We start from the raw sequence: 10,368 nt of genomic DNA on the forward strand, positions 1-10,368 counted from the left end.
CGACACCAAGGTGAAACACTAAACGCTCAGGTTCTGCCGTATTGCAGCTGCTCCTTTAAGGTGACTGCGGATGAGGTGCATCGCCTGGACCTTGGCGGTAGCTGCTCAGTCTCTGACTTGGACGTCCTTGTTAGTTCCCGATGTTTCCAACAGTAGTGGTGGCTCTGGGTGAGGCCAGAGGTTGGGCCACGCTGTAACGTATGCCGGCCCGGTCGGTTTGCTTTGGAGGCGACATGAAAAGAAGAACCAGGCAGGCCGCGGCGCATGCTGAACGAAGAGAGATCACAGATTCAGCCGGGGATACGACGAGAGGGGAGGCCGGGAATAACAACCAGCGATAAAGAGGCGGCCTCCGTGGGACTTAGCGTCCGGTGTCAGACATGCGCGAGACAAAGCGACTGAGGATTTCAACTTCGTGTCAGCACCTGGCTGAGGGTGCAGTGGAAGGACGGAGAGAAGGAGGGGAAGGGGGGATTCTGAGTTGAAGAGGGGAGGGAACTGGATCTATCCGGTCGGGGATTAGAAGCCCTCGCAAGCGCTCAGGAGCACCGAGCCTTCTGTTGTCAGAACTGGCACTGAGCAGCCACTTTTATCCTGAGGACAGGGGGGCTTAGGCGTGCTCAGGGGCCGCATAATCGCAATTGTGCATTCGGAAGCGGGACGGCACACCAGCGGTGGTGCTACAAGACCCCGTGTTTGTTTTACATAAGATATTAGTGCAGCACCCGCCCAGCGAGCAGAAGGAGATCACACATGCGCAGCCGAGGCAGACGGGCCTCCTGCCGTGAACACGACAGCACAATACGATTAGCACCCGTGACCGAAGTGTCACCTTAGGGTGTGCCATTGGACCGTAAGGGTGGACTGGCAGCACAACAGCTTGCGAGCAGAACAAATGCGACAGAATTTCTCAGGGGCCAGTTCCAGTCATGCCTCCCCCCCCCCAGTCCTCTTGTCATCTGAATTTCTATTCAAACTACTAGTGGTGTACATCACAACAATACACGACGATCCGATAAGCATCTAGATGGGTATGATGTGATTCAATCATGATCTATTTTAATATGGGATGAAACCAGTTCTATTTAATGTGGTTTATACTCCATAAGGGGGCAGTGGTGGCCTAGCGGTTAAGGAAGCGGCCCCGTAATCAGAAGGTTGCTGGTTCGAATCCCGATCTGTCAAGGTGTCACTGAGCAAAGCACCGTCCCCACACACTGCTCCCCGGGCGCCTGTCATGGCTGCCCACTGCTCACTCAGGGTGATGGGTTAAATGCAGAGGACAAATTTCACTGTGTGCACCGTGTGCTGTGCTGCTGTGTATCACATGTGACAATCACTTTTTTAAAATTTTATTTTATAAGATGGTCGTCCATGTTGTCCGGGGCTAATAAAGGCTTTAGTACCTTGGCTCTGGTGATGTGATGACTCTTGCCTCAGGTAAGGGAGTTAAACTGTATTTATGGGTGCAAGTTATTTATTACACGTCTATAGCACAAATAGGCCATTTACTGTCAAATTACTGTCTCTGTCCACAGGAGGGGAATCAATTTACATGACAGAGCAAAAAAACATTTACAGCTGCACATTTTGTACGTTTTTCTTGTTTTGTAAATGAGAGATAGATGTGTTGGTGTATGAACGTCACCTTGATGACTGTGGAGCGTATGCGGGCCAACATCCCTTTGACTTTGTGTGGTTTTAAGTGTTTTAAGTCTGGTTTTAGTTCCAAACATACTGACTTATTCTTCCCTCTCATCAGTTTCAGCAGGAGCCGGCCCGAGGCAGATGTCCGCTCTGATTCAGATGAGATCGAGGGACTTTATCCTTCAGACAGCGGTCTTTAATTCTACATTAAGCACAGTGCACAGTCCATATGTACAACTGAAAGGGTCTAAATGAAAAGAGACCCCAGAGCCCCAAACTTGTTATTAAGTGACATCAGACTTTACCTCAATGTCTTCTGCATCCGCTTCACACTCGAGCTGTTTTAGGTTGTGCGTGCACCACACGCTTTCTAGGCAAGCGGACTTAGCCATCTGTGCATGTGGTGAGCAGAGAGAGCTGAGCAGGCACCAAAGGTCAAGCATGTCCATGTTTGCATTAGCCCCACCCCGTTTAAGTTCCCCTCTAGCCCCTAAGGCACGGGCTAAATATATACGTCATGGAACGCTGCGCCTCAACCAAGCCTACCAAACCAGAGAGGACACTGGAAATGAGGTCAGGGAGTGCGCCTTGCTGCATTTCATCCTTCATAAAGCACTGGCCAGTGAGGTCTTTTTCACACAACAAAAACGAAAGAAACACGTGTATGAGGAGAGTGGAAAATAATAAAGGTGACTTTCATCTCTCTTTCTTCATTTTTTTTTCTTTTGTAAAAGAAAAAGCACAAGGACACTTCCATGTGTGTTTTCAAAGAAAACTGTGCTTCATTCAGCAAGTGCAAATGGGTCAATGGTTGAGCTTCACATCTCGGAAAAACTGACCACCAACCCGACAAAGATACAGATTACACTCAGCATTAAAGTGAAGTGATTGTCACATGTGATACACAGTAGCACAGCACACGGTGCACACAGTGAAATTTGTCCTCTGCATTTAACCCATCACCCTGAGTGAGCAGTGGGCAGCCGTGACAGGCGCCCGGGGAGCAGTGTGTGGGGACGGTGCTTTGCTCGGTGGCACCTCAGTGGAACCTTGGCGGATCGGGATTCAAACCGGCAACCTTCTGATTATGGGGTCGCTTCCTTAACCACAAGACCACCACTGCCCCAACGTTGGTAAGCGGTATTTTCTCACGGCGATTCCAGTCTTTTCATCGTCATATTTCATTACAGTCGTGCAGCTGCGGTTGAGTTCTGTGACCCTGGCAGAACTGACCCAGTGCTGGTTTGGAATCTGGGTGTCAGCTGCTACGGCGGTGTTTCTCATTTTCTCTTCGTTTAATTTCGAGAACACTCAGCCTTGGCAGCTTATGTGAGGCATTAATCAGACGATATGACAGTTATCTTTTTCATGGAATATAATCAATCAGGTCACACTACCAGGATGTGGACAGGCTCATCATGTATAATATTTCCTTATTTGCTATTAAATTTCTCCATTTTGTCTTATGTCATTTTGCAGAGAAAAATCCAAAACTGGAGGCAAATACTGATCATCGATTGCTTTTTGTGGACATGCTAAATACCCTTTACTGGCTGGCCAATGACAGCGCAGGACACATAGCCTACAACCTCACAGAGTCTACAACAAAAACACATGACAGACAACTTCTTCACAACTTATTTTTGACAACTAAATATTACAAATAAAGATCCACTGATGGAAACAGAGTTGTATAATGAATTCTGAATGATATCATATCTCAGAAGAAGACATACATGCAATCACATTTCTGTTACCACAAAAGGGGTATGGACAAAAAGAGGGACACTATGTGAAGGAACAACCCAAGACAATTTATCTCCACACTGCGCTACCTTTTGGACATTAGCTGTGTGAACACATGGCAGAATTAAATAAAACATTCTCTTCAGGGGGTTTTGTCAATGGGCCACAGTGGGTAATGGATTGACATAATCTGCAGTTTTGAGTGACATTTGAAGCACCCTGCTCTTCCGTTTCTTGTTGAGGTCAGAGGAAACAGGCTGGTCAGTGAAGACATCTGGCAATGTGCACCTGAGGCTATCTTCTTCTTTAAATTACAGCATGACTTTATGAATTATTGAAGTATAAGCATCTGATTTATTAAAAGTCTTAAATATACTTTTGTAAACTTCTGAGTCTGGCATTTCTTTAGAATCTCATTCAAGTCCTGACCAACAGGCCTATCTGGTTTCTTAAGTCACCTCCTCGGTGATGACAGAAGGAAGCACAAAAAGTGTCCCAACAATAAGCATATTGTCTGCCACAAGAAATCTTATGGGAATTTTGTAAACACATACACACCCTGCACTCTTCAAACGTCTGTTAACATTCATAATATGGGGCTTTTAAAAAGTTGGCATGTTTTTTTTCTTCAACAATGGCCTTCTTCTTTCTACCCGTATTTGCATGCAGGCCAGATTTATGAATGTTGCCTCCTGCCCAGCCCCTCCCATCTCTGCCATTTAGAACTGTGGCTCTTTTAGAGTTTCCACGGGCCTCTCGGTGGGATCCCTCGGTTCTGGAGAACGGCCCGTTCTGGGCAGATGTACTATTTTTCCACCTTTTTTAACGATGTTAATTGTCATGGAACTTTCCTGGCTAATAATTTAAACAGCCTTGAAATGTTCCTTGGTGTTTATACTGGATATTCCAGTGAACTCAATCAATAATCTTAATTTTTCTAAACTTTTCTGACCTGTCCAATCCCAGAATGGGAGACCCTGCACCATTATTGGGACCACTGTATAAAGCACTTCAAACCAAGATTTTGAATTCTGAGGGTGCTTGAATGATTCCTGGGTGTCTTTCTGTAATATTAGGGGTTCTATAAACTGAATGAATTACTATTATACAGTAAAACATTGACCATGCAACTGTATTATGTGCGATTTTCTGCAGTTAGTAGATTTATGAAATTTGTCATTCTTGCTCCCCTGAGAAGACGAGCTGGCAGAAGTCGTCTTAAAGCAAAAAGTATTCGTGTAACACTTCTGCTTGACTGCAGTGCTGACACATCACACACTGTATAGACAGCTGGATAAAAAATTAAACATTCAACACAAAGAACTGTACACATAAAGCTCAGGCTCGGGTCATGCTGATACTGACACCAAAGATCACATAAAAAAGATATGATCCACTCTGTGGGCTTCGCACCCAGTCCTATTTGACAAAAAAAATGACCCCAATGACCTCTGCTGGCATTCGAAGCCTAGTCTAAGCCTACAGGATAAAAAATACCACCTCTGTTTATGTGTTGAGATAAGAAGCGTGATTAAAGTGAACACTATGTGTACTGAAGCTATCTTAATTAACCGCCAGCATGTGTTTGGCCACGTGTGAGTGGTGGTAGGAGGAGAGGCAAACACCGGCACCTCCTTTTTTAAATAGCCTGTTCTGCCCAGAGGGTGCCAGTCACCATCTGTCACCTCACTTTTTAATGGCTACCATCTAGGCATAGGTGCAAAGTCCTACCATAATGGCTCAGCTTCCTGCACAAAATAATCTTAAAAACACCCTGTAGTCATGATCTCTCCCCATGCAGTGTTGCACCTTCACAAATTCTCATTATACAGTCAATTTAAATAGTTCTGTGTAAAAGTGAGTGAATCATAGCACCAAAGAGTTAAATGAAAAGAACAAGCATATATAACATTGATAGAATTTTTGCTAGTGGCTATGGTCATGAGATCACTACAGCACAGGCAAACTTTGTTTTGTTTTGTTCGCCACGAACATATTACAAGGAAAAAAAAAACTGAATGGAAACTTGCACCTTGCTGCACTTGCATGTGTGGTGTATTGACAGGAGGATGTTTAAATAAATTGACATTCATTTTGTGGGAAAAAACTGATCATGTGGATGAAATCTGTATTGTGTAGAATGCATTTGGCCAAGAGCACAAAAGTCAGTTTGTCCACAAATTAAATTTCTACAAAAAAACTTCTACAGAATGCATGTTACCAGTAACAAAAAGTATTTTGTTCAGAGAATGCATTTTGTTGAATTCTGTGAACCAAATAAAGTGACAAATTGCAGCAAGGCACAAGTTTATTTTGTCATTACAGAATTAATTTGGTGGCATATAATGTGTTGTGATACTTGGCAGCCCGGGAAAAAAACGGGCCTGCAACAGGACTGCGCTGCTCAGCATGCAAAAAGCCATGGAAGCATGGCAGGAGAACGGCAGCAGAACGTTCCGCCTTGCGTTAAAGCCTGGCTAATAATAGTCCAGGCAGCAGGCTCACGAGTTAGCTTACAGTGCAGAATGAGTCAGACAAAATAAATAAATAAATCACTTGCTCTCTCTCTCTTTCTTTCTCTCTGTCTTTTTCTGCCTGTTGCTTAGGTAACGTGGTGTAAGTGCCAGCATCCCCCAAGCAACACCTCCAAGCTGCGGAAACGTGTGGCTGAGACCCTCCATTCAGATTGAAAGGTCTGCATCAGATGCATTATTGCATTGCATTGCACTAACTTACACATTTCGTTTTCTGTGCCTTGTGCAATTCAAATGTTTTTTTTAAATGACCCATACCCTCGCATATTTATAAAAAAAGATATATAGTACTGTACCAAAATGTTTCTTTGTTATTCTTTGTTATTGAATTATGCAATGATGTATATAAGTGTATGTGTGACAATACATTATATTTTATGATCATATTCATTGTTACTAAGCCAGTGATCTTGTGTCCTTCACAAGAATTCAAAATCTTTTATGGTCTGAATATGTGTGTTGTAGCACAGAGAATCATTAATCCCTCCTGTGTGTTTCAAGGCTTTGGTCAGAACTGTTTAAGCTCATAGCTTGAGAAACCATGATGATTTTTTCTGTCTTTCTTTTCCACGAAATCCTTGATTACATTTGGCTAAGAATTAGGAAGCAGCAGTGGGAACCAATCAACATTTAGGACTCTTGTCAAATTAATGAAGTACTCTGCTGTGAGCAGCAAATGTGGGCCCTTCATCAACTTGATATTTATGTGTGATTTAAGGATGATCTAACAACATTGCAAGTCTTTTAAAAATGCAGAACATTGTGGTAGTAAGTTGTCAGTTAGCCTTGTTAGACATCACTATTTCTGAATGATTATTTAACCCATTCTCGTAAGACAGTCATAAAATATCCCACAAATATTTGTACAATTCGAACAACTATTCATTGACACATAAATTAATTTAAAGGTCACAAGTAGTGACTTTCACAAGCTACATGTCATTAAATTATATTTAATATGTAATTTATTAAAAATTTCAACACTGACATGCAACTGGATTTGCATACAACTATGTACAAATACCACAAGCTTCTCAGAGTTCTCATCTGTTCTCTTAACTCTAGAAACTGAATGCAGTCTTTTGTACCATTTGCTTATTACATGTAGTTACTATGGCAGACTTGCTGATGTGGAGCTGTCTGAGGTGCTGATCACTGCGGTCAAACGTGAGACAGAAAAAATCTGTATAAATCCTTCATGAGCTAAACGCACCATCACATGTATAATATTTATTGTAATATTTTTACAATAGCTGAGTGTCATTATTAAAAACAATGAAGAAGACTGATTGCGACACAGTTAGTGCTGAAAAAAATAGAACAAAAACATCCATACAACTTTATGACATGTAATAAAGTGTATTAAACTATTAAAATAATATACAATGTACCCCATAAGTGGATATAGTTTTATTTCAAGGAAACGTTTCCGTACAAAGGAAATTCAAACACAAAGAAAATGTCAGTGCGCTGTTCTCCATGGTAACCCTGCTAATGAGGACTGCATCAAAAATGAAAAAATAAATAAAATGGTGATTCCCAGACCACTGAGTCACTGCACAGGTCAGTCTGCTAATGAAAATTCCTGACTGGATCCAAAGAGAGAGAGAGAGAGAGAGAGAAAGAGAGAACTGTTCAAGAAGAGCTCACTTAAAATCCTAAGTGATCTGAGAGGAGAGGTGAGTTGACCACCTTCTCCGCACCTGTCCCACAAGCACTGCTGTTAAAAACAGGAAGGACGAAGTGTTTGTTGAACTTCAAGTGAAACACTGCAGCACAGCACAGCACATGGTGACACGACGAAATGTGTCCTCTGCTTTTAACCATCACCCTTGGTGAGCAGTGGGCAGCCATGACAGGCGCCCGGGGAGCAGTGTGTGGGCACGGTACTTTATTCAGTGGCACCTCAGTGGCACCTTGGCGGACCGGGATTCGAACCGGCAGCCTTTCGTCCGCCTCCTTACCTGCTAGGCCACCACTGCCCCACCACTGGACTTCAGTTCAGCTATCGCCTATTCTCTCTACCCTCTACAGCAAGGTGCAGGTCCTCAGAAGCCATCAGCACCAACACTAACGTTTTAATGGAAAATCACAGTCACATTACGCCTTTTATTTTATGACACCTACAAACCTTTACCATGCAGGATTGATGCTGGCATTGTATTCTGGCACCTTAAGCCAAAAAACGTGGCCAGGAAAATGCAGGCTGCCCCAAGTAGGCCCAACACACCCTTATGGCCATTTTATTAAAGCAGTGCATTAATAATAGACCAACTGGCAGAACACTCTGCTACAGCCGCGTCAAATAAACAGAACAGTGGCTGAGTTTCAGCACGGAAATACGAATGCCAGCATAGAGCGGAGCAGGAACACTTTGAAATAACTACTAGAGATGCTACTGTGCAGACTAGCATTTCGGTGTCAATAGATTAATGGATGTTTGGGTGTTTATTGATCGACATTAGATCATTAGGATGCACTATATGTCAATATATTACAGTGCAAAATAAAAACAAAGGGAACGTTAAATAAAGACAGCAGGAAGCGTGCAATCCTGTTGTGCTGATCAATGCAGCATAATGGATTTGCGCGCTGTAAAATGACAGGGCTGCGCCCAAGCAGTCATTTAGAACCCACTGCTGAGTGACAATGCGGGGATGTATGGTTAGCTGTAAACTGATTATACGGTGTGTGCAAACAAGAAACGAGCATGTGTGAATCATCGGCCTAGCTGTCTGGAGACACTCCGAGGGAGGGGAGCAATGAGGCTAACGCCAGCCTGCCACCGTGGCAACGGCTAACCGCAAAACAGTGCGGAGCAGCTTCCGAACATTCCTCGTATTTTCACCGTTCCATCATGCAGACAATCATCACACACCTCTGTTCAAACCTGTGGTTCCACATCTCATGGAAAACATGAGATGTGGAAGCGGGAACCTGTCTCGTAAATCTCCACGTATTCACAATAAAATAGTAATAACAGTAAAAATAAATACAATCAAATGATATGATTTAATTTAGATAAATTATTGCTTTATTAATTCTATATTTCTACATTTATTATATAAATATTGATGTTATTATTATATAAATATAGTGTTGTTTTGTTTACATTGTTATGTAGATTTTTATCCTTGTTATTATGTTCAAAGGCAACCACTGTTATATATGTTCTTTTTCAGTTTTTTAAATCAACGTAATTTAATTATAATGTGGTACAACAGAATATGCAGTCAGATGATGTATGATATACTCTCATATAAAATCCCAGCGTACAGCAGCTATTATAACTATTACTGTTGTTTTTATATCAACCTTTTAATAAATACGTAATATAATGATAATGTGGCAGGAAGGGTAGTCAGACTTCATGATGTAACATCATGCAAATACCAGTGCACAGCAGATATTACTGTTTAAATCATTATTACTGTTTAAATTAAGTATGTTAAATTAAGTAACGATAACGTGACACAGTGAGACGTGTAGTTGGGTTTAATGATGAAATTTCGTGTAAGCCCCGGTGTAGAGACGGTTTTCATAGCACGAACCTTCTTCTGAGGAGGACGGTCATTGCACGCCCACACACCGCCCTCCCAGAGCTCACTGCTGCCGGCGCTCGCCTCGCATTAATGGGGAAGCACACAAACCCATCGATTGCCCTGAGTCAACACAGGCGGACTGGTCATGGACAAACCCACACAGCGTCCTGAGTCAACACGGCCTTATACCTCCTCTTCTGGCATCTTTTGTAGATGCCCGCTTCCACCCCACTCTCTCGCCCGCCGCTGTGCCACTCCCAATATTCTTTATATCTGACAACACACACACACACACACACACACACACACACACACATCTGCTACATCTGCTCTGTTCTATTTCGCTTTGAAACTGCCCGCTCGTCCAGCGTGACTCGCCCTGCTAGTCCACTCCTCTGTGCCCCTCCATTTTACTGCCGCCGCGACTCTCCAAGTGGCGCTCTGTGGCTCCACTACAGGCGGGATTTAGGTGATGTGAGGATCCCGGGCCCACGCTTTGACACTCAGCACGCCCTCACTTTCAGAGAAGAAGCGCGCACACACACACTCACATACACACACACACTCACACACACCCACATGCGCGCCTCTGGACGAATTGCTTCAGCATCCCTTTCTTGTCGCCTCATGAGAGAGCAGAGAGGCAGAAGAGCAGGAGAAATGGAGAGAGAGAGAGAGAAAGAAAGAGAGGGAGAGGAGAGGAGGGGAAAGACTATATGGGAGATTCTCATTCTCTGAGGTCCTCAGGACTATCAGCTGATCCGTCCCTGCCTCCTCCTCCTCCTCCCTCTCTTTCTCTCTCCCTCCCTCCCTCCCTCTCTCAGTGTGGGTGCTCCCAGACAGAACACACTCCAATGTTACTATATTTTGACGAGCTGAGCTCTGCTCACGCGCACACA

The 10,368-nt window shown here is 43.5% G+C and overlaps 1 protein-coding gene across 4 annotated transcripts in view; it reads right to left on the reverse strand.

The window, feature by feature from the left end:
- The window catches only part of cacna2d4a (calcium channel, voltage-dependent, alpha 2/delta subunit 4a), a 65,886-nt gene that overhangs the window by 16,680 nt on the left and 38,838 nt on the right, over positions 1–10,368 (reverse strand). The window lies entirely within an intron of this gene.

The sequence above is a fragment of the Denticeps clupeoides genome, chromosome 15 (genome assembly GCF_900700375.1).
Source record: "Denticeps clupeoides chromosome 15, fDenClu1.1, whole genome shotgun sequence".
NCBI lineage: Eukaryota > Metazoa > Chordata > Actinopteri > Clupeiformes > Denticipitidae > Denticeps > Denticeps clupeoides.